The sequence below is a fragment of the Rutidosis leptorrhynchoides genome, chromosome 6 (genome assembly GCF_046630445.1).
Source record: "Rutidosis leptorrhynchoides isolate AG116_Rl617_1_P2 chromosome 6, CSIRO_AGI_Rlap_v1, whole genome shotgun sequence".
In the NCBI taxonomy this organism is placed as follows: domain Eukaryota; kingdom Viridiplantae; phylum Streptophyta; class Magnoliopsida; order Asterales; family Asteraceae; genus Rutidosis; species Rutidosis leptorrhynchoides.
This window is the reverse complement of record NC_092338.1, coordinates 81598358-81624240: the sequence shown is the minus strand read 5'-3', so window position 1 is coordinate 81624240 and position 25883 is coordinate 81598358. Positions and strand designations below refer to the sequence as shown.

At 34.8% G+C, this 25883-nt stretch overlaps 2 long non-coding RNA genes and 1 pseudogene across 2 annotated transcripts; all 3 read right to left on the bottom strand.

Moving 5' to 3' along the window:
• Positions 1-6213: 6213 nt before the first annotated feature.
• On the bottom strand, positions 6214-7805 carry LOC139853820 (BTB/POZ domain-containing protein At4g08455-like; annotated as a pseudogene).
• Positions 7806-10186: 2381 nt separating this feature from the next.
• On the bottom strand, positions 10187-11762 carry LOC139852266 (uncharacterized). Its single transcript, XR_011760991.1, has 2 exons — positions 10689-11762; positions 10187-10600 (listed from the first exon to the last, which is right to left on the bottom strand). It is a non-coding gene; the product is annotated as an uncharacterized lncRNA (long non-coding RNA).
• Positions 11763-11959: 197 nt separating this feature from the next.
• LOC139852267 (uncharacterized) lies at positions 11960-12729 on the bottom strand. The gene is made up of 4 exons (XR_011760992.1): positions 12591-12729; positions 12371-12416; positions 12147-12213; positions 11960-12042 (listed from the first exon to the last, which is right to left on the bottom strand). It is a non-coding gene; the product is annotated as an uncharacterized lncRNA (long non-coding RNA).
• Between the last annotated feature and the right edge of the window lie 13154 nt (positions 12730-25883).

Sequence of the window (25883 nt, the reverse complement as noted above, 5' to 3'; positions counted from 1 at the left end):
GAGACAAGCTTGAAGCGAGGTCAAAGAAGTGTACTTTCATAGGTTACGGGTCGGATGAAATGGGTTATCGTTGTTGGGATAACGAGGCAAGAAAAGTTATTCGTTCTCGTGATGTTACCTTTGATGAAGATTCGGTTTCTGGCAAACCGGAAATGGGGAGTCCTAAACCGGGTCATGTTACTTTTGACGATGTTTCTATTGATGATCTTGCAGGTTCTAGTGGGAGTACGGGTAACAATGAATTGCCAATTAACGGTGAGGGGTCAGAAAATGCTAATGATGGAAATGATTCGGAAAGCGGTGATGATTCCGAACATAGTGCGAGTTCTGGTGATGAGGAGGATACAAATGATACCGGTCTTACCATTCCGGTTACTCCTACACTAAGACGCTCGACTAGAGTGCCCAAACCTAATCCTAGGTATTTTCCATCAGCAAACTACTTGCTCTATACCGAGAATGGTGAACCCGAAAGTTACTTTGAGGCAAGAAAGACAAAAGAATCCATACAATGGGAGCTTGCCATGAAAGAAGAGATGGGGTCACTTGAGAAGAATAAAACTTGGTCACTAGTGAAGTTACCTCATGATAAAAGGGTGTTGCAAAATAAATGGGTATATAGAATCAAGAATGAGTTGGATGGCAAGAAAAGGTATAAGGCTCGTTTGGTAGTCAAAGGCTTTCAACAAAAGGAAGGGGTTGACTACAAAGAGATATTTTCACCAGTAGTTAAAATGACTGCTATCCGTTTGGTACTTTCTATGGTTGCATCTGAAGACATAAATCTAGAGCAACTAGATGTGAAGACTGCATTCTTGCATGGTGATCTTGTTGAAGAGATTTACATGAGGCAACCCGAGGGCTTTGAGGTAAAGGGTAAAGAGAAGTGGGTTTGTAAGCTAAAGAAAAGTTTGTATGGATTGAAGCAAGCACCTCGGCAATGGTACTTGAAGTTTGATGATTTTATGAAGAAGATTGGTTTCTTAAGATGTGAAGCGGATCACTGTTGCTACTTGAAGAAACTCAAGTCTTCTTATATAATCTTATTGTTGTATGTTGATGACATGTTACTTGCAGGTTCCAACATGTCCGAAATCAACAAGTTGAAGGGATTACTTTCCCGTGAATTCGAGATGAAAGATCTTGGTGGTGCTAGGCAAATACTTGACATGAGTATTGTGCGTGATTGTGTGAAAGGTACTCTATACTTGTCTCAATCCAAATATATTGAGAAAGTAGTAGAGAGGTTTAATATGGAGAATTCAAAGGCTCGTTCTATGCCTTTGGGTAGCACGATTAAGTTATCGAAAAGTCAATCACCAAAGACGGTAAAAGACAAAACGGATATGGAAAAGGTTTCGTATGCATCGGCCGTGGGTAGTATTATGTATGCCATGGTTTGTACAAGACCCGATATTGCTTAAGCAGTGGGAGTTGTAAGTCGTTATATGTCTAATCTGGGGAAAGAGCATTGGGAAGCGGTCAAATGGTTGCTTCGTTATTTGAAAGGTACTTCTAATATGGGATTGTGTTTCTCCAAAAACAATCTCATACTTAGGGGTTATGCGGATGATGATTTAGGTGGATGTGATGATTCGGGGAAAAGCACTACGGGTTATGTTTTCACAATAGGGAAGACGGCGGTTAGTTGGATGTCTCGACTACAAAAGAGTGTTGCTTTATCAACCACCGAAGCCGAATATATGGCTATTGCAGAAGCTTCTAAAGAGCTTGTTTGGTTGAAAAACTTCTTAGGTGAGTTGGGTAAAAGACAAGACTATTACGTCTTGAATTGTGATAATCAAAGTGCGGTTCATCTTGGGAAGAATCCGGTGTTTCATAGTCGTACGAAACACATCAAGATAAGGTATCATTTTATTCGACAACATATAAATGATGGTACTTTATTATGGGAGAAAATTCTTGGTACGAAGAATCCTGCTGATATGTTCACTAAGGTTGTTACGACAGAGAAATTGAGATTTTGCATTACCTCAATTGGTCTTCTAATGAATTGATGAGAGAAGACCCCAACTAGAGAATTAAAGATTTAATGTTTCAATTCTAACAAGTAGTGTTAAAGACCTTGTATCGAAAGTCTGCTCATCCGAAGTATGTGTTGAGTGTGCGTGTCCCAAATGGAGTTTGGCGGTATAATGATGGTTTAACGTTCTTGGTTAGATCGTTGATATTTTGGGTTGACGAAGGTTGGGTTTGTTCAAAGTCTCCAAGTGAGAGATTGTTGGAGATATGGAGAACTTTAAACAATTAGAGGGAAGATTCCAGGAAACTCACACGAAGCTTCCACGAAGTTGTTAGGAAACTCACACGAAGCTTCCACGAAGTTGTTAGGAAACTCACATGTAGCTTCCACGAAGTTGTGAGTAAATTCACATGTAGCTTCCACTAAGCCGTCAGGAAACTCACATGTAGCTTCTATGAAGCTGTCAGGAAACTCACATGAAGCTTCAAGGAATTGTTTTTAGATTACTCCTTAAGCTATTCTATAAATAGACCCTCTTGTAACTCATTGTAAATACAACACAAATATTCAGTAAATACATTCTCTAGTTGGTCCGTGGACTAAAGCAATCACAACGATTGCATATAACCACGTTATCTCTTGTGTCGATTTACATTTCTTGCATTTATAATCTTTCGTTCATTAAGTGGGTTAGTAATCTTGTAGAATTACTATCGGTGAGTGATCTTGTTGAATCACTTGCGTTGTTTTGGGTCCTAATATCCTTACAACTGGTATCAGAGCTAGGCTATAGCCCGATGTGGTGAACGATGCAGTGGTGGCGCACCCCTAAGCTCACGGTGCGACATGGCACACCCCTCAGTTTGCTAACGATAATGGAACCATGGTGCCTTATATCGAAAGTCTTCCTTCCCAAGGCGCGAAAGTGCGGCGTGTCCCGATGGTGAAAGAAAAAGTGAAAGAAAGAGATCGGCGGTATAAGAGGTGTGTCCCGGTAGTGAAAGAAAAGTGAAAGAAAAGAGACCGGTGATATAAGATGGCGGGAGTATCGTTGAAGGGGAGGCTCGGTGATGTGGTCTTCGGTTTGAGGGGAGGATTGTTGGGGTGCAAACCTATCCCACATAGGAGGGAGACAAAAACAAATGTATGTATATAAGTCTTAGGGGAAGTCCCTCTAATACCAATTGGTTTTAGAAAATGATGGACTCTTGGGCTTATATTGCAGGACATTGTGTTTGGGCTATGCGATCTTACATAATATTGGTTCGGTAATCATTATTAAGATAATCATGTTTGTAACTGGAAAAAGAAGAGAAAAAGGGGTTTTACATGGATTTTTGATTGATGTAATCTACTTTGTGAACAACTTTCTCATTCCTAATTCAATAATTAGGAATACAGACTTGAAGAATTCGCTGAAACAGTTTCATGTACTTATGTTACAGTATTACAGCTTCCATCACTATATATGTTGGTTCTCTGTTTTTGCAAGCTTAATTGTGCTGTAAAAGGCTTTGACACAGCATTAGCTAGCTATCAATGTTCATCTTCTATACTTTGCATTATTCTTTCATCATCGTTGATCAAGTATGAGCTATATTCACAACTTTTTTGGGCAACTAATGCCACTATGCCAGATAATTGTTTTACCTTCTAAATGTCATCAAACAAAATTTCATAGTTCAGTTGTAAATTATATAGTTTTGTGATCCTATTTTAAATATTATTATCTTTATATTTATTTATGATTGAACAACAACAACAACAACAACAACAACAACAACAACAACAACAACAACAACTAAGGTTAAACACATTCATGACATTGTTACGGTTGATTTGGGGGATAAGGTTTGCGTGAGAAGTGAAGTGTGGGTTTCTGAAGTGTCGGATGTTAGAAGCTTAAATCATGTGTTGTCTCGTGGTTTTCATCAACGTTTATTTGTGTCAACCAATAAGTTTGTGGTTTCAAATGGGGCAACAATGGGTGATACTCCTTCTTTAAGTGCTAGTGAGGCATCAAAAAAGGTAAATGTTGAACCTGTCTATCATTCTCATATTGATGCAGTTAATCGCAAAATGAAAGGCCCTTGTGATGTGGCAACAGTGGGTGATGTTGTCTGCCCGAATGAGGGGTCTGTTTTGAATGTATGTTTGGCAAATCCTGTTAGTTCTTTTATTGGGCATGTGTCTGTTGATGGGCCAGACGTTCAGGAGCCCGTTTCTATAGTCCACGCTCTAGTGGGACCGATACTATGATTGGGCCGAATGTTTGTGAATCAGCAACTGGTTTTGGTTCATGGTTAGCAGGGCATGACATTCAATTCGGTACAGTGGAAAGGTCTGCTGTCCGTGAGTTTGGGCATGTTCCGGGTCAGTTTGAGGGTTCACAATCTGTTGGGTATAGTGGTCTTAGTGGGCCTCCTGGATGTGGTGGCGAGGTAAGATTTGATTCTATAAAGAAGAAGATGGGTGTTAGAATCAAGGCGGGTTCAAAACAGGAGGTGACTAATTGTGGTGCTATCGTTGATGACAATGGTGCTTCTTCTAAAGAAGATTCGGAAACAAATAACGATAATACTACTGTTGAGGAAAGATTGGCCCGATTGAAAAAGGAGAAGAAGAAAAAGAATGTAGAATTGCTAGCTAAACGAATCTTAGAATCGAATGAAGTTAATCTGAGGTCTAGAAAGAAGATGAACGAGACTTCTACTTCAGGTACTTATAAGCTTCAAGATAATGTTGATGACTTGGATTACGGGGACGTAATCCAAAAGTTGTTTATGGGTCCTCAAGATGGTAAAGAAGGTAGTTCATCGACATTCGGGCGAGGTAATATGTCCGCGAAGGCTTTTGCGGCTTTCGATAAAATGATGACACGTTTGGCCAACGAGAGCGCACCGGGTGGCGGTTCCGCCAATGTGTTGTCGTACAAAATTGAGAATCGGTCAGGGAAGAATTCCTTAAAAGAGACGGTAAACGGTAAATTGAAAAGGGCGGGACCTCGAGGTTGAGTGGTCCGGTTCCATTTGTTTGTTAGTTTGTTGTGATTCTTCTTTTCGTGTTGTATTCGTTTTGTTTGGTTAGTTTGTGTTTATGGTTTTTCGGGTCGTTAGGAGGCTTGTTTATAGATAGTTTCGATTGTATAGTTGCTTTCTAGGTGCGAGCTTCTCTGTTTCCCCATCTGTTTGTATTCCATGTTGAAGGCGTTTTTTTTTTTTGGAAAACGAACTCGTTTCTATATGAGTTTTCGTTTTTTTCGCCACAAAAAAAAAAAAAAAAAAACAACAATACCCAATCCCGGATATGCGAGGTAGGGGGAGGTGAGATGTAGACAATTCTTCCTCTACCCAAGAATAGAAAAGAAATTGAATAAATGTTTATAGTGATGGAAGTTGAATAAATGTTACTTGACCCTTCTGATTCGTCTGTTTAGCCTGTTTTTGTGGAGGCAAAGAAGGATAGGAAAACTGCACAACATTTGATCTTGCCTAAGTGATGTATCTGAAAATTGCTATGTAGTTGGTGAGAAAACCCAACAACACAATATATGAAAGGCTCAACAAAGAGACGTACATATTTGGTACAAAAATTAAGGTGTAGCTGCTCTTATGTTTTCGTATGTATAACTTGATCTTATTATAGGTTTAAATGTTCTAAAGTGCCAAAATAAAGTTCACGTCACATAGTTCTCCTTTAACAACTTCTATTATATTATTATGCATTTGTATTGAGGTTTTTGTTTCTTTGAATCTGCAATACTGTAATCCCGTACCATATCGTGTGTGTATGTGTGTGTGTGTTTGGCATATCAGTTCTGTTAGTTGTAAACAGATAAAATCTGGTTTATGATTAAAAAGAAAAAAAATTCATAAAAGTGTGAAAATCGAGTCAAAATGTATCTGAATGACTAAATCCAGACCAAAGGTGGCTTTATATTGTATTTTCTTCAATATTTCTAACAAATCATAAATCAAAAATATTGTTTCCGTGAATTACACAAGATTACACAAAATATATACAAAGTATAACTAAAAGAGATTACCATGAAATACCCTGATAAACCAAATTTATATTCGATTTCAAATGACTAATAAAGTATATGCAAAGGTGCAAACACATCAATAATGTAGCTAGCGTTTGAAAAAAAAAAACGTTGCTAAAAACACTTAGAAATTGCATAGAACTAAATATCAAGATCTAGACATTATGTTAGCTTATTATCATGACTAGTGGCGGCGACGGCGTTTATTGGCTTTAGAGAAGTAAGCTTCATAAATATCCAAAACAAGGTGAGGGTCTTTCTTCACAAGCTCTAGATACCCTTCGCACTTGGTTAGGTCATCCATATCGTCAAAAATCAAGGATAATGCAGCATCAAGCAAGGCTTTTGCATTATGCTGATGAGCAAATAAGTAGTTCTTAAGTGAACTTTCCCATTTAAGTTTCGATATCAGGAACTTCTCACAATAGGTTTTTAGATGTTTCACTTCGTATTTGTCAGCTAAAACTATGAGATCACACGCCATATCACCATCAAGAGGCGTTTCACCTGTGTAGAGGAAGTTGACAAAGGCACACAGAGCGCTATGTGAAATATCACTTAGCTTGATTGTGCCACTAAGGCTTTCTTCCATTTTGGTTTCAAGCATGGCTTTGAAAACCGGTGAACGAGTTGCCTATTTAATGATATAGATATAAATTAAAGGAGTCACACGCTTGCACTGAAATATAATCGTAGAAAATAGATTAAATCATTCTAAACCGGTTTTGTATAACTCACCGATTAATGTCAAGTACCCCCGGTTAATTCTTGTTTGGAACGTCTATATTTTCAAAATTCGAGTAATTAGTTAGGTCAACCTTGGTCAATGGGTCAACACCGAATTTAGTTGGTCAAAGTTAAATTTAGCTGGTTAATATCGGTCAAAGTTGGTCAACAGTTTAATATGAACTTGAATTTGAATTTTTGAGTTTTTAAACAAATTAAGATTATGTTTATGTTTTTCTAGATAATTATGTTTACGCTTATGTTTATGACATATAATTTTGTAATTTATTATTTATTTAATGTGTAAAAATTAAAGTTCATTTCCTAAATAGATTTTTCATGGTTGAATAACCAAGAGTACAAAAGGAACATTCGTTTTCATAGTTAATTATAAATATCATACAAAAATACAATACAGGGCCATCACGTCAATTCTATAATCCAACCTACTATAATCCAACAACTCATATACACATATAAAAGAACAAAATCACGTACACAAACCTAACTATTCAAATTACAAGTGAGACCTTCAGTCAGGTTCGACTGTTTACAAGCGTATCTACAATACATAAACTATACAAATACGGAGTAATAAATAAATATATTATATATATTGACAAAAGAGCAAATTCAACACAATATAATAAGAGTTATATTGGCAAGAACAATGAGTATGACTGTATGAGTATAACAGGTAAAAAAAGGGAACGATTACTAACCAAAATGGCCTTATTAGCAGGAACACAGGAACCGCATTAGCAACAGGTTCACCAGAATCCAAATCAACAGCAACCAAAACAAAGTCGGTGAAACCAGAGTCAGTAGATCGGTGAACATATTGGGGTCGAGTGTCAAGCGGGTCCCAAAACTTAAGAAAACTAACTTTAGATTTCAATTCTTCGTTTTCACGTTTCAATTCTTCATTTTGGGTCTTACATGTTTTCCCATAACATGCTCTACAATTACGTGCTCTGTCATCATCGGAGTCATACGAGTAGTCGCGTCGACCACAAGATTCACATCTCACTCTCATCGTCTCTGATTTTAACGTCACAACACTTTCGTTGATCACAAATTATGTTTGACTGATATTTAAGAGGCTACATATGACAGACCTTGATGAACAAGTCATCCACTCATAATTGTAAATTAAATTATCAAACTAATAATAATAATGATAAGGATAACCATGATAAACATCATCACAAGAGTTGGTTAGCTATTGTTGTATATCTATTCCTTTAATATAGGAAGCTCTAATATGTTAATGAGGGCAGCAACTTAATGAGGGGCAGCAAACAAGAATCGCCATATGTATTTACTTGTAAATTTTCGGGGAAAAAATAGCCTTTTTTTTATGAAATATGATAGCCTAACCGTGAGTGCCGTTAATGGCGGATCAGAAAGATGAAAAAGATATCTTCCATCTATTATTTTGACAATCAACCCCACATGAACTAGAAAATCTAAGATTTACCCCCTTTAAATTCCTATAGTTATAAAAGCAGCCCAAAGTTGTGTGAACATGTATATAACTGTCATATGTACGATTGGAAGGAACAAAAATTGACTAACAACTATGCATTTTAATTTCTACTTGTAGGTATCCCATATAGTCGTATATAAATATGGAGAAATTAATTCATCATCATAAAGAATAATAAAATGGGGGATGATTCTCACACACTGTTTTTTGATCCTCACACACCAATTTACTTGAACTCCTCCCTAATAATAGGGTAAAAGGGTGTGTGAGGATCAAAAAACAGTGTGTGAGAATCATCCCCCTAATAAAATATATAGTTTTCTACTATATTTAATTGACAAAATTGCGTGGATGGTCCACCAACTTTGTAACAAAAAGCATGGTAAACCTTTATCTTTTTTTTTTCGACGTAGATGACCCTCATCCATCGAACAATGGCACGGATGACCTTATGCCTAACTCCCGATAACTATCTAGCGCTAATTTTTTTTATAGTGCTCAGCTTCTAAGGGCAATTTAGTCCACACAATATTGCAGTCCACGTTTACTGTATATTTCAAGAAACCGGCAGTTCCTTTACGTGTACTGTTTCATACGTAACCCTACATGCCTCTACAATCGTCTTTAACGAAAAAACCATAAAAAATATACGATCAAACACAACTAAGATGCGGATTGATTCATTCTATTCGATCAGAATCTACTATGGGAGCGATAAATTGATGGAATTGTATGGCATGTTATGTTTATTTTATTTTTTCATGTGTTAATCCAAGTATTATTTTTTTCCCCAGTTTTCAATCAATAAATATTCTACTGCTACAGTTTTTAATCCTTTATTTTGTCTTTAAAACCATGTCTTTAAAAACATTTCAATCACACAATGAGAACTGATGACAAAAACAACTCCATTCATTATCATTCCTAATACAAAAAACCAGAGTACATGTTACATGCTACTACTGTTACATTAGATATACCTTACTAATCTTTTTAACGAGTAAACATACATTACAAATCCTAACCAACTAACAACCAACATGATCTTGAACATTGAAGCTTGACTTTGTGCAGTTTTGGCTATTACACCACTCTTATTTTTTTACTTTAGCAGTCCAGGTAAAACATGGTATCACGCTCAAAAATTGGTGGATCATACCAACCCTCAACGAGATCCCTATAATATCAAACATTCATACCATGATGAGATTTAATCAATAAAACTGAACAATAACGAATTTAGGGGAATACAATACCTTAATTGGACATCCATACAACTTACGAGTGGGATTAGAATCTGTCCATGTTGTCGTAATCACACCCTAGGACCACACCAACATTTAACCATCATGGATTTCAAATTCGCCTTAATAAATTTGTGACGTTAGTTTGAAATTAGGGTTTTGCAAATTGGGGATAAACGATCTATTTAAAATATGAGCGTGTTAGATGGTTTGGTTATTATTTATAAAAAGTGAAGGAAAATTAGTTGGACTATTTTGCCCTTATGTGGCACACACCTGACTCAAGTTAACGGTAGCTAAAGTAACAGAAGTTAGCCTGAAGGTCATCGGTGCCATTGTTAGATAGATGAGGGTCATCTACGTCGAAAAAAAAGATAAGGGTTTACAATGCTTTTTGTTACAAAGTTGATGGACCATCCGCGCAATTTTGCCTATTTAATTTAATAGCTAATAAATATAAATAATATTTTCTCAAATTTATAGACATCATTCAGCATGTCTCTAATATTTTTTGTCTAATTTTAATTTTTCTTTCTACTAGAGATGAAAGTTTTCGAGTCTACTATTGGTTCATACTAGTTTATAACCCGCGACTTCGCGGGATTTCAAAATAATAGAATATAAAACTCCTTAGAGATGTAAAAATATTGTATTCAAATGAACAATCATTCGTAAATGAAAATATGATATATATGGAATGATACAAATCAATAGTTTTTTATAAAGACTTGTCCAATAAACCAAAACACAAACTAGCTACAAGTATGCCCGAGGAAACTTATTCAATGAATGTCTCACACACTTACAATTATTTCCTTTAAAATGACCAACTAAAAGTTACAACCAATACAAATACCACAATGACCTCCTGAACCATTATAAAACCGAAAACTTCTTACTTTATGCCCTTCTTTACAATCCACGCCATTCCTTTGACTATAAAAAAAAACACCCCAAAATCACTTGTATACAGGTTGTAAATCTACCAATCCACCACCAAGTAGAAACAAAGCCAATAACCTCATCCAATCCAACCTTTGATCACTCAAATAACATCTATAGCATGGGGCTAGTCAAAATAGTAAGCGAACCTCAGTATTCTTGCAAGTAACCTAAGAACACAAACCCAAACCCAAGAGCATGATAAAATCTCCACATCCTTACAATTTGTTGTAAACTACAATAATTAAAATCACTTACTGGTTTGGCACCGTTGTCGACCGAAAACGTTTGCTTCATGCAAAGAGAATAAATTGTTTAGGAAGATGTATGAATTAAAAATAGCCTAACCTTTTTATCAAATATTACAGAACCCAAATCCCCACTAAAATCTAATACTTTTATAACCCATCTAAGTGGTCTAAATATATAACAGAACCAAAATCAAACCATTCATAAGTCCGTTTCCCATTAATAGCGTTTTCAAATTGAGCTTGAGGGAAGAGCATTTTAGTCACACCTATATCTACTTAGTAATAAGTAAACTTAGAAAAATTAATACCCATTAATCTGTATTAGTAAACTTAGTTTATGAACCAAAAACAATTGAGTGAAGTTTTATACAAGACAACTATATAAAGAGTAGAACTTTAGAAGTCTTACCAAAATGCATCTAAGAATCTGATGTATATAGATGGTACCTTTTTGTCACCATAGATATGGAAGTTGCAATGTAGCCTTGAAATAATGACCTGACTCAGACTCCGCTCCAGATGAACAGTCACTACACTATCTGAATCTGTAAATAATCTGGAACAATCGAGATAGATTACGAAGCATCTTGACTTAAGGTTACCTATATCTTGTTGAGCAAACCAGTTTCGAGAAAACTTATGTACATAAAATCGTTATGTTAAATACCACTTGAAGAAGATCCAGATGTGCTTCTTGATATGCTTCAAAATTAGAGACGCAAATCTCATTTCGTTTAAATGGAAGATGTGTAATACTAAAAATCAAATATATTCGCTCAATTTAAAGTAGATGCGTATGTGTATTACTTAGAATAGGATCAGACCCAAACGACCAATTAAAAGCAGATGCTCATTGTTCAATGATGAATACAATATGTAAGCACAAATACATTAAAATGATGATAAATATAAGATAATAAGAATAGCTCTTAACCTCTAGTGTGGGCAATCGAATCTCATCGGGTTGTTATTTGATTTTAAGTTTTAGTTAATCATTGCCTTATTTTCTTCAATCTACCGTGCTTCATCAATGGCTCTGGATTGAACCTTAATATCACAACCTAAGTCTGAATCCTGATCCCATATCCGTAAGTAAATACAAACAAACCAAAATAAATGATATCTCCAAATAACAACCAATTTCAAAATACATAACATAATGACTTGTTTCACCAAACATGAACATAAAGGCCTGCTCATTGTGCAAATTTTATATACTTGACAAAATCATACTTTCCCACATAAGTATTAAGCATTTATTTATTTTGCAACTAATTTATACCTTCTCAGAAGATGGTTCATGCCCATTCCAAAATAAAGGGATTTGTAATCTTCAGCCTTTCTGTAATCTTCAGCCTTTTCTTTAAGGCATGGACATAAAAATTACAGACAAATATAAGATATTAAAGAACAATAATTTATAATGTGTGAAAAACTTAATTGAAAGAGATGAAAGAAGGTCTACCGTTACAATTTGAATGTTCAATCTGAAAGAACGCACGTAAGGTTTAGAATAACGATTGAAGATCGAACTGTATACAGATGTAAAATCGAATTTCAGATTGTTAACCATTGATTATATGAACCCTAAAACAACAATATTACAAAAATCATAGATAATGATCCAGTGATTATATGAACCCTAATTAAGTAAAACGTAAAGAGTGCTCGCGAATAATTAATTATCACCTTTGAATTTTTCTGGGTTCGAATAAATCTTTTGTGTAGTATTTATCTGCAAAACCCCAATTCGATCAGGTGGCAACACTCTGACTTTGAAAATGAATAATCCTAAATTTGTTAGAAAATGAAGTACCCTAATTTATAAGAACACCCCAATTGTTAATTCTAACTATTATTTGCAGAATCAATTCGAACCTTTAATGATTTGAATCATAAATTATCGTACCTTGATTGAAGCGAAAAGCCTTTATATTAGATTCGATGTTTCAATATATGATAGGAATATAAACCCGATGGAATTGATTTTGTTGAATAGGTTCATTGCGGATGAAAAAGCGTATGGAATTGATTGTGTTGAATAGGTTTATTTGCGGAAGAACTGACCAATTTTATTTTCTTTTATTGTATAGTTAGATCGAGGGTATTGTTGTCACTCAACAATTGAATTTGAGAATAGAGACAAATGTTGAGTGATCACTTGATCAATGGTTGTTTTTGAAAGTTGATTTTTGATTTAATGGTTATTTTTCTTTCATTTGAATTTTTTTGAAAAAGATTAGTCAAATAGGACTTTGTTATTATATATAATGTAGATGTAGATGTAGATGTAGATGTAGATGTAGATGTAGATTGTATTAAAGTCCATTTAGTTCAATTTTAATTTTAATCTTAATTTCGATTAAAGATGAAGATTTCAAGTCTACTATTAGTTGATATTGTATTAAAGTTGATTTAGTTTAATTTTAATCGATCAATATGTAAATATGTATGGTACAGATCATCTATTAGATGAGATGCTATATTTTAATGCTTATTTTTATTCAAGTATCATTTGATTTGTGCTCACACTAGAAAGGTTATTATATATACATCGTTTTATGTAAACATGTGTAAGAACATTGTAATTCATAAGTATATATATGTTGTTTGTTTATAAGTATCCATTGACACTTAATTTAGAACGGAAGAAGAAGTGAGTTGTTCTTTTATACAAATTTATGAGGGGCATTCTTTTTAATGTCGCGAGCAGGGATCGGAAAGAGTAGGACCGGCCATGTCTATATATTGTAAACTTGATCATCAGTAATATTCAAGATTACACTTCATATCTTCTATACGGTATCAGAAGAAAAATAGCGATCCTAACCCTTACAGTGATCTATTTTTCGATCTACAAACATAATGAACTTGACCCCAAATCCCCAATCATCATCGTTACACTCAATAATATCATCAAACTCACCTCTGCGAATTACAATTCATGGAAACTACAAATTCAAGCGACACTAGAAGGATATGGGCTATTCAAATTCCTTGATGGTTCATTCCACAAACCACTGAAAATAGTGAAGTATGTAGTGACCCGAACTTTTCCATGTTTATATATATATATTAAATGAAATTGTTATTTACATGATTAAGTGTTTCCAACATGTTAAGCAATCAAACTTGTTAAGACTTGATTAATTGAAATAGGTTTCATATAGACAATTGACCACCCAAGTTGACCGGTGATTCACGAACGTTAAAACTTGTAAAAACTATACGATGACATATATATGGTTATATATATATTTAACATGATTTTATTATAAGTATGTATCTCATTAGGTATTTTAACAATGAGTTATATACATAAAAATGAGACTATTAATTTAAGAAACTCGAAAACGATATATATAACGATTATCGTTATAACAACGTCTTACTAGGTACATATGAATCATATTAAGATATTGATACACTTGGTTAATTATGTTAAATGATAAGTAAATATATTATTAAGTGTATTAACAATGAAATACATATGTAAAAATAAGACTATTAACTTAATGATTTCGAAACGAGACATATATGTAACGATTATCGTTGTAACGACATTTAACTGTATATATATCATACTAAGATATATTATATATCATAATATCATGATAATATAACAATTTAACATCTCATTTGTTATAATAAACAATGGGTTAACAACATTCAACAAGATCGTTAACCTAAAGGTTTCAAAACAACATTTACATGTAACGACTAACGATGACTTAACGACTCAGTTAAAATGTATATACATGTAGTGTTTTAATATGTATTCATACACTTTTGAAAGACTTCAAGACACTTATCAAAATACTTCTACTTAACAAAAATGCTTACAATTACATCCTCGTTCAGTTTCATCAACAATTCTACTCGTATGCACCCGTATTCGTACTCGTACAATACACAGCTTTTAGATGTATGTACTATTAGTATATACACTCCAATGATCAGCTCTTAGCAGCCCATGTGAGTCACCTAACACATGTGGGAACCATCATTTGGCAACTAGCATGAAATATCTCATAAAATTACAAAAATATGAGTAATCATTCATGACTTATTTACATGAAAACAAAATTACATATCCTTTATATCTAATCCATACACCAACGACCAAAAACACCTACAAACACTTTCATTCTTCAATTTTCTTCATCTAATTGATCTCTCTCAAGTTCTATCTTCAAGTTCTAAGTGTTCTTCATAAATTCCAAAAGTTCTAGTTTCATAAAATCATGAATACTTCCAAGATTGCAAGTTTACTTCCAAGTTTTCTAAATCCATTCCAAGTAATCATCCAAGATCAAGAAACCTTTGTTACTTACAGTAGGTTATCATTCTAATACAAGGTAATAATCATATTCAAACTTTAATTCAATTTCTATAACTATAACAATCTTATTTCGAGTGGAAATCTTACTTGAAATTGTTTTCGTGTCATGATTCTGCTTCAAGAACTTTCAAGCCATCCAAGGATCCTTTGAAGCTAGATCTATTTTTCTCATTTCCAGTAGGTTTATCCAAGGAACTTGAGGTAGTAATGATGTTCATAACATCATTCGATTCATACATATAAAGCTATCTTATTCGAAGGTTTAAACTTGTAATCACTAGAACATAGTTTAGTTAATTCTAAACTTGTTCGCAAATAAAAGTTAATCCTTCTAACTTGACTTTTAAAATCAACTAAACACATGTTCTATATCTATATGATATGCTAACTTAATGATTTAAAACCTGGAAACACGAAAAACACCGTAAAATCGTTTACGCTGTCGTAGTAACACCGCGGGCTGTTTTGGGTTAGTTAATTAAAAATTATGATAAACTTTGATTTAAAAGTTTTTATTTTGGGAAAATGATTTTTATTATGAACATGAAACTATATCCAAAAATTATGGTTAAACTCAAAGTGGAAGTATGTTTTCTAAAATGGTCATCTAGACGTCGTTCTTTCGACTGAAATGACTACCTTTACAGAAATGACTTGTAACTTATTTTTCCGATTATAAACCTATACTTTTTCTGTTTAGATTCATAAAATAGAGTTCAATATGAAACCATAGCAATTTGATTCACTCAAAACGGATTTAAAATGAAGAAGTTATGGGTAAAACAAGATTGGATAATTTTTCTCATTTTAGCTACGTGAAAATTGGTAACAAATCTATTCCAACCATAACTTAATCAACTTGTATTGTATATTATGTAATCTTGAGATACCATAGACACGTATACAATGTTTCGACCTATCATGTCGACACATCTATATATATTTCGGAACAACCATAGACACTCTATATGTGAATGTTGGAGTTAGCTATACAGGGTTGAGGTTGATTCCAAAATATATATAGTTTGAGTTGTGATCAATACTGAGATACGTATACACTGGGTCGTGGATTGATTCAAGATAATATTTATCTATTTATTTCTGTACATCTAACTGTGGACAACTAGTTGTAGGTTACTAACGAGGACAGCTGACTTAATAAACTTAAAACATCAAAATATATTAAAAGTGTTGTAAATATATTTTGAACATACTTTGATATATATGTATATATTGTTATAGGTTCGTGAATCAACCAGTGGCCAAGTCTTACTTCCCGACGAAGTAAAAATCTGTGAAAGTAAGTTATAGTCCCACTTTTAAAATCTAATATTTTTGGGATGAGAATACATGCAGGTTTTATAAATGATTTATAAAATAGACACAAGTACGTGAAACTACATTCTATGGTTGAATTATCGAAATCGAATATGCCCCTTTTTATTAAGTCTGGTAATCTAAGAATTAGGGAACAGACACCCTAACTGACGTGAATCCTAAAGATAGATCTATTGGGCCTAACAAACCCCATCCAAAGTACCGGATGCTTTAGTACTTCGAAATTTATATCATATCCGAAGGGTGTCCCGGAATGATGAGGATATTCGTATATATGCATCTTGTTAATGTCGGTTACCAGGTGTTCACCATATGAATGATTTTTATCTCTATGTATGGGATGTGTATTGAAGTATGAAATCTTGTGGTCTATTGTTACGATTTGATATATATAGGTTAAACATATAACTCACCAACATTTTTGTTGACGTTTAAAGCATGTTTATTCTCAGGTGAATACTAAGAGCTTCCGCTGTTGCATACTAAAATAAGGACAAGATTTGGAGTCCATATTTGTATGATATTGTGTAAAAACTGCATTCAAGAAACTGATTTCGATGTAACATATTTGTATTGTAAACCATTATGTAATGGTCGTGTGTAAACGGGATATTTTAGATTATCATTATTTGATAATCTACGTAGAGCTTTTTAAACCTTTATTTATGAAATAAAGGTTATGGTTTGTTTTAAAAATGAATGCAGTCTTTGAAAAAAAAACGTCTCATATAGAGGTCAAAACCTCGCAACGAAATCAATTAATATGGAACGTTTTTAATCAATAAGAACGGGACATTTCAGTTGGTATCCGAGCGTTGGTCTTAGAGAACTAGAAAATTTACATTAGTGTGTCTTATCGAGTTTGTTAGGAAGCATTAGTGAGTCTGGACTTCGACCGTGTTTTCTTTAAAAATGATTGCTTAACATTTTTGTTGGAAACTATATATTATTAACATGTATATATTATGTGATATATTAATCTCTTAACATGTTTGATATTGTGTGATAGATGTCTACCTCTAGCACAAATCCCATTGACTCACCTAATAATAATGAAGAGTCGAATATATATTGGACTGATTCACAAGTTCCCGAAGAGGAACCAGAAGAAGAATCAGAACCGGAAGAAGAATCAGAACCGGAAGAGGAGGAACCGGAGGAGGAAATAGAACCGGTGGGGGAAATAATAAAACGGTTAAGTAAAAGAAAATCCTCAACCAACCGACCAAGGTTAATTATGGTCAATGGTGTTTCCGCCAAGGAAGCAAAATATTGGGAGGATTACCAATTCTCCGATGAATCGGATTCCGACGAGAATTCCGATGATGTTATAGAAATTACCCCAACTGAATTTAAAAAGGCAAAAGAAAATAATAAGGGAAAGGACATAAAAATAGAGAAATCTAATTCCAACCCCGATGAACTTTATATGTATCGTCAACCCCCGAAGTCCTTAAGTTGTAACAATGACCCGGGAACCTCTAAACCACCATGTTTTTCTAAACCGTTGTGGAAAACGACAGCTAGTATTAGGGGAACATCATATATCCCTAGAAACTTGGCAAAACGAACAAAAACCAAAGAAGAAGAAACGAGCGAGTTGGAATAAGATAGTTGTATTCGTGTGGTGTAATATATGTAATATAGTGTGCTTATGCTTTATGATATATGTAAAAATTGCTTGTATTAATAAGTATTTTTTTATGAATCTAACTCTTGTCTATTTTACAGTTTAAAAATACAAAATGGATAGACAACCCAATATTTTAAGAGACCTACCCTGAGACATGATTGATGAAATCTTGTCTAGAGTCGGTCAGAATTTCTCGGCACAATTATTTAAGGCGAGATCAGTTTGTAAGACATTCGAAGAACGTTCCAAGAATGCCTTGGTTTATAAAAGGCTTTCATTCGAAAGATGGGGGATATCACATTGGGAAATCCATAAGTTACGATGTGTTTACTTTGACGCATATATTGCGGGGAACCCAAATGCTATTTTACGCAACGGGTTAAGAAATTATTTTGACTCAATATATCCAAATATAGGACTTCGTGATTTAGAAAAAGCGGCTAACATGCAACATAAAGAAGCATGTTATGCTTACGGGTTAGTAATGTTCGCTTCTCACCAAAGTGAGAACAAGAACATCGGGCTACAACTATTAAACAAAACGTTCCCACAAGTGACGGAGTCGGTAATTGGGGTAAGAAATGAGGTTTTTAGATTGTTACGGGACTGTTGGACATTACGTAACCCTCGTCCCTTTGACGACGTTACAACACGCTGTCTTATCAATGGCCATAACGGTTATGTTCCACAAGACCAAGGATGGGAAGTAGTCCTAGTAAAACCAGAATGCATGACTTGTTTCTGGACGTATGAATTACGTGTCTTTATTGCCTTTGCTGAACGACTTGTGTACTAGCTAGAATTATCTTCACAACTATCTTGTATCAAAGTTATTGTGTGCTATATTTCATGCTTTATGTAAAATAAGCGGTATTGTAAGTTTGTAAAATATAGTATAAAAGTTTGAATGCGAAATATTATTATAATCAGTTTTTCATATAGAATTGTAGTAGTTGAATTGTATATTAGCTACTAAATATGAACTTAATGGGTAGGTACTACCCGAATTTAAACTTATAAAACGCTAATATGAAGAAAAAGCTTTTATAAATGAGTTCATATTATGCTACGAAATACTATTAACTACTCTTAATATTCTGTATGATTAACTTGTTCCATTTGACTATTTTGAAGGAAATGGCACCAACTACTCGACATACCGTGAATATGAATGAAGAGGAATTCTGTACTTTTCTAGCTTCAAACATAGCCGTAGTACAGGCTGCGCTACATACCAACAATAACCTTGGATCTAGCAGTAAAGGAAATCGTGTAGGATGCACCTACAAAGAATTCACTGCCTGCAAACCTTTGGAATGTGATGGAACTGAAGGACCGATCGGATTGAAACGGTGGACCGAGAAGGTCGAATCGGTGTTTGCCATAAGTAAGTGTACTGAAGAGGACAAAGTGAAGTACGCTACGTATACCTTCACAGGTTCTGCGTTAACATGGTGGAATACCTATCTAGAGCAAGTGGGACAAGATGATGCGTACGCACTACCGTGGTCAGCATTCAAGCACTTGATGAACGAGAAGTACCGTCCCAGAACCGAGGTCAATAAGCTCAAGACAGAACTTAGAGGGTTACGAACCCAAGGATTTGATATTACCACGTACGAAAGACGATTCACAGAATTGTGCCTATTGTGTCCGGGAGCGTTCGAAGATGAGGAAGAGAAGATCGACGCGTTTGTGAAAGGATTACCAGAAAGAATCCAAGAAGATATAAGTTCACACGAGCCCGCCTCCATACAACAGGCATGTAGAATGGCTCACAAACTAGTGAACCAGATTGAGGAAAGAATTAAAGAACAGACGGCTGAAGAGGCCAATGTGAAGCAAGTCAAAAGAAAGTGGGAGGAAAACGGTGATAAGAATCACCAATACAACAACAACAGCAATTACAATAATAATCGCAACAATTATCCCAACAATCGCAACATCAATCGCAACTACAACAAACAGCCCAACAACAACAACAACAACAACAACAACAACAGCAACTACAACAATCATCCCAACAACAATAACAACCGCAACAACAACAACAATCAGAAGCAGCTATGCCAAAGGTGTGAAAAGCATCACTCGGGGTTCTGCACCAAATTTTGCAACAAGTGTAAAAGAAATGGTCATAGCGCGGCGAAGTGTGAGGTCTACGGACCAGGGGTTAACAGAACGAAAGGAACAAATGGTGTCGGAACGAGTAATGGCGGAGCAAGTAGTGTCTGAGCAAGTTATGCCAATGTAGTTTGTTATAAATGTGGAAAACCGGGCCACATTATTAGAAATTGCCCGAACCAGGAGAACACGAATGGACAAGGCCGCGGAAGAGTTTTCAATATTAATGCGGCAGAGGCACAGGAAGACCCGGAGCTTGTTACGGGTACATTTCTTATTGACAATAAATCTGCTTACGTTTTATTTGATTCGGGTGCGGATAGAAGCTATATGAGTAGAGATTTTTGTGCTAAATTAAGTTGCCTATTGACGCCTTTGGATAGTAAATTTTCACTCGAATTAGCAAATGGTAAATTAATTTCAGCAGATAATATATGTCGGAATCGAGAAATTAAACTAGTTAGCGAAACATTTAAGATTGACTTGATACCAGTAGAGTTAGGGAGTTTTGATGTGATAATCGGTATGGACTGGTTGAGAGAAGTGAAAGCAGAGATCGTTTGTTACAAAAATGCAATTCGTATTATACGAGTAAAAGGAAAACCCTTAATGGTGTACGGAGAAAAGAGCAACGCAAAGTTAAATCTTATTAGTAACCTGAAGGCACAAAAACTAATAAGAAAAGGTTGCTATGCTGTTCTAGCACACGTCGAGAAAGTACAAACTGAAGAAAAGAGCATCAATGATGTTCCCGTCGCAAAAGAATTTCCCGATGTATTTCCGAAAGAATTACCGGGATTACCCCCACATCGATCCGTTGAATTTCAAATAGATCTTGTACCAGGAGCTGCACCAATAGCTCGTGCTCCTTACAGACTCGCACCCAGCGAGATGAAAGAACTGCAAAGCCAATTACAAGAACTTTTAGAGCGTGGTTTCATTCGACCAAGCACATCACCGTGGGGAGCTCCTGTTTTGTTTGTCAAGAAGAAAGATGGTACATTCAGGTTGTGTATCGACTACCGAGAGTTGAACAAACTTACCATTAAGAACCGCTACCCACTACCGAGAATCGATGACTTATTTGATTAACTACAAGGCTCGTCTGTTTATTCAAAGATTGACTTACGTTCCGGGTATCATCAAATGCGGGTGAAAGAAGATGATATTCCAAAGACTGCTTTCAGAACACGTTACAGTCATTACGAGTTTATGGTCATGCCGTTTGGTTTAACTAATGCACCAGCTGTGTTCATGGACCTTATGAACCGAGTGTGTGGACCATACCTTGACAAGTTTGTCATTGTTTTCATTGATGACATACTTATTTACTCAAAGAATGACCAAGAACACGGTGAACATTTGAGAAAGGTGTTAGAAGTATTGAGGAAGGAAGAATTGTACGCTAAGTTTTCAAAGTGTGCATTTTGGTTGGAAGAAGTTCAATTCCTCGGTCACATAGTGAACAAAGAAGGTATTAAGGTGGATCCGGCAAAGATAGAAACTGTTGAAAAGTGGGAAACCCCGAAAACTCCTAAACACATACGCCAGTTTTTAGGACTAGCTGGTTACTACAGAAGGTTCATCCAAGACTTTTCCAGAATAGCAAAACCCTTGACTGCATTAACGCATAAAGGGAAGAAATTTGAATGGAAGGATGAACAAGAGAAAGCGTTCCAGTTATTGAAGAAAAAGCTAACTACGGCACCTATATTGTCATTGCCTGAAGGGAATGATGATTTTGTGATTTATTGTGACGTATCAAAACAAGGTCTCGGTTGTGTATTAATGTAACGAACGAAGGTGATTGCTTATGCGTCTAGACAATTGAAGATTCATGAACAAAATTATATGACGCATGATTTGGAATTAGGCGCGGTTGTTTTTGCATTAAAGACTTGGAGGCACTACTTATATGGGGTCAAAAGTATTATATATACTGACCAGAAAAGTATTCAACACATATTTAATCAGAAACAACTGAATATGAGGCAGCGTAGGTGGATTGAATTGTTGAATGATTACGACTATGAGATTCGTTACCACCCGGGAAAGGCAAATGTGGTAGCCGACGCCTTGAGCAGGAAGGACAGAGAACCCATTCGAGTAAAATATATAAATATAATGATTCACAATAACCTTACTACTCAAATAAAGGAGGCGCAACAAGGAGTTTTAAAAGAGAGAAATTTAAAGGATGAAATACCTAAAGGATCGGAGAAGCATCTTAATATTCGGGACGACGGAACCCGGTATAGGGCTAAAAGGATTTGGGTACCAAAATTTGGAGATATGAGAGAAATGGTACTTAGAGAAGCTCATAAAACCAGATAATCAATACATCCTGGAACGGGGAAGATGTACAAGGATCTCAAGAAACATTTTTGGTGGCCGGGTATGAAAGCCGATGTTGCTAAATACGTAGGAGAATATTTGACGTGTTCTAAGGTCAAAGCTGAGCATCAGAAACCATCAGGTCTACTTCAACAACCCGAAATCCCGAAATGAAAATGGGAAAACATTACCATGGATTTCATCACTAAATTGCCAAGGACTGCAAGTGGTTTTGATACTATTTGGGTAATAGTTGATCGTCTCACCAAATCAGCAAACTTCCTGCCAATAAAAGAAGATGACAAGATGGATAAGTTAGCACGACTGTATTTGAAGGAAGTCGTCTCTAGATATGGAATACCAATCTCTATTATCTCTGATAGGGATGGCAGATTTATTTCAAGATTCTGGCAGACATTACAGCAAGCATTAGGAACTCGTCTAGACATGAGTACTGCCTATCATCCACAAACTGATGGGCAGAGCGAAAGGATGATACAAACGCTTGAAGACATGCTACGAGCATGTGTTATTGATTTCGGAAACAGTTGGGATCGACATCTACCGTTAGCAGAATTTTCCTACAACAACAGCTACCATTCAAGCATTGAGATGACACCGTTTGAAGCACTTTATGGTAGAAAGTTCCGGTCTCCGATTTGTTGGAGTGAAGTGGGGGATAGACAGATTACGTGTCCGGAGATAATACAAGAAACTACCGAGAAGATCATCCAAATTCAACAACGGTTGAAAACCGCCCAAAGTCGACAAAAGAGCTACGCTGACATTAAAAGAAAAGATATAGAATTTGAAATTGTGGAGATGGTCATGCTTAAAGTTGCACCTTGGAAAGGCGTTGTTCGATTTGGTAAACGAGGGAAATTAAATCCAAGGTATATTGGACCATTCAAGATTATTGATCGTGTCGGACCAGTAGCTTACCGACTTGAATTACCTCAACAACTCGCGGCTGTACATAACACTTTCCATGTCTCAAATTTGAAGAAATGTTTTGCTAAAGAAGATCTCACTATTCCGTTGGACGAAATCCAAATCAATGAAAAACTTCAATTCATTGAAGAACCCGTCGAAATAATGGATCGTGAGGTTAAGAGACTTAAACAAAACAAGATACCGATTGTTAAGGTTCGATGGAATGCTCGTAGAGGACCCGAGTTCACCTGGGAGCGTGAAGATCAGATGAAGAAGAAATACCCGCATTTATTTCCAGAAGATACGTCAACACCTCCAACTGCTTAAAATTTCGGGACGAAATTTATTTAACGGGTAGGTACTGAAGTGACCCGAACTTTTCCATGTTTATATATATATTAAATGAAATTGTTATTTACATGATTAAGTGTTTCCAACATGTTAAGCAATCAAACTTGTTAAGACTTGATTAATTGAAATAGGTTTCATATAGACAATTGACCACCCAAGTTGACCGGTGATTCACGAACGTTAAAACTTGTAAAAACTATACGATGACATATATATGGTTATATATATAGTTAACATGATTTTATTATAAGTACGTATCTCATTAGGTATTTTAACAATGAGTTATATACATAAAAATGAGACTATTAATTTAAGAAACTCGAAAACGATATATATAACGATTATCGTTATAACAACGTCTTACTAGGTACATATGAATCATATTAAGATATTGATACACTTGGTTAATTATGTTAAATTATAAGTAAATATATTATTAAGTGTATTAACAATGAAATACATATGTAAAAATAAGACTATTAACTTAATGATTTCGAAACGAGACATATATGTAACGATTATCGTTGTAACGACATTTAACTGTATATATATCATACTAAGATATATTATATATCATAATATCATGATAATATAACAATTTAACATCTCATTTGTTATAATAAACAATGGGTTAACAACATTCAACAAGATCGTTAACCTAAAGGTTTCAAAACAACATTTACATGTAACGACTAACGATGACTTAACGACTCAGTTAAAATGTATATACATGTAGTGTTTTAATATGTATTCATACACTTTTGAAAGACTTCAAGACACTTATCAAAATACTTCTACTTAACAAAAATGCTTACAATTACATCCTCGTTCAGTTTCATCAACAATTCTACTCGTATGCACCCGTATTCGTACTCGTACAATACACAGCTTTTAGATGTATGTACTATTGGTATATACACTCCAATGATCAGCTCTTAGCAGCCCATGTGAGTCACCTAACACATGTGGGAACCATCATTTGGCAACTAGCATGAAATATCTCATAAAATTACAAAAATATGAGTAATCATTCATGACTTGTTTACATGAAAACAAAATTACATATCCTTTATATCTAATCCATACACCAATGACCAAAAACACCTACAAACACTTTCATTCTTCAATTTTCTTCATCTAATTGATCTCTCTCAAGTTCTATCTTCAAGTTCTAAGTGTTCTTCATAAATTCCAAAAGTTCTAGTTTCATAAAATCAAGAATGCTTCCAAGATTGCAAGTTTACTTCCAAGTTTTCTAAATCCATTCCGAGTAATCATCCAAGATCAAGAAACCTTTGTTACTTACAGTAGGTTATCTTTCTAATACAAGGTAATAATCATATTCAAACTTTAATTCAATTTTTATAACTATAACAATCTTATTTCGACTGGAAATCTTACTTGAAATTGTTTTCGTGTCATGATTCTGCTTCAAGAACTTTCAAGCCATCCAAGGATCCTTTGAAGCTAGATCTATTTTTCTCATTTCCAGTAGGTTTATCCAAGGAACTTGAGGTAGTAATGATGTTCATAACATCATTCGATTCATACATATAAAGCTATCTTATTCGAAGGTTTAAACTTGTAATCACTAGAACATAGTTTAGTTAATTCTAAACTTGTTCGCAAATAAAAGTTAATCCTTCTAACTTGACTTTTAAAATCAACTAAACACATGTTCTATATCTATATGATATGCTAACTTAATGATTTAAAACCTGGAAACACGAAACACACCGTAAAATCGTTTACGCCGTCGTAGTAACACCGCGGGCTGTTTTGGGTTAGTTAATTAAAAATTATGATAAACTTTGATTTAAAAGTTGTTATTCTGGGAAAATTATTTTTATTATGAACATGAAACTATATCCAAAAATTATGGTTAAACTCAAAGTGGAAGTATGTTTTCTAAAATGGTCATCTAGACGTCGTTCTTTCGACTGAAATGACTACCTTTACAAAAATGACTTGTAACTTATTTTTACGACTATAAAACTATACTTTTTCTGTTTAGATTCATAAAATAGAGTTTAATATGAAACCATAGCAATTTGATTCACTCAAAACGGATTTAAAATGAAGAAGTTATGGGTAAAACAAGATTTGATAATTTTTCTCATTTTAGCTACGTGAAAATTGGTAACAAA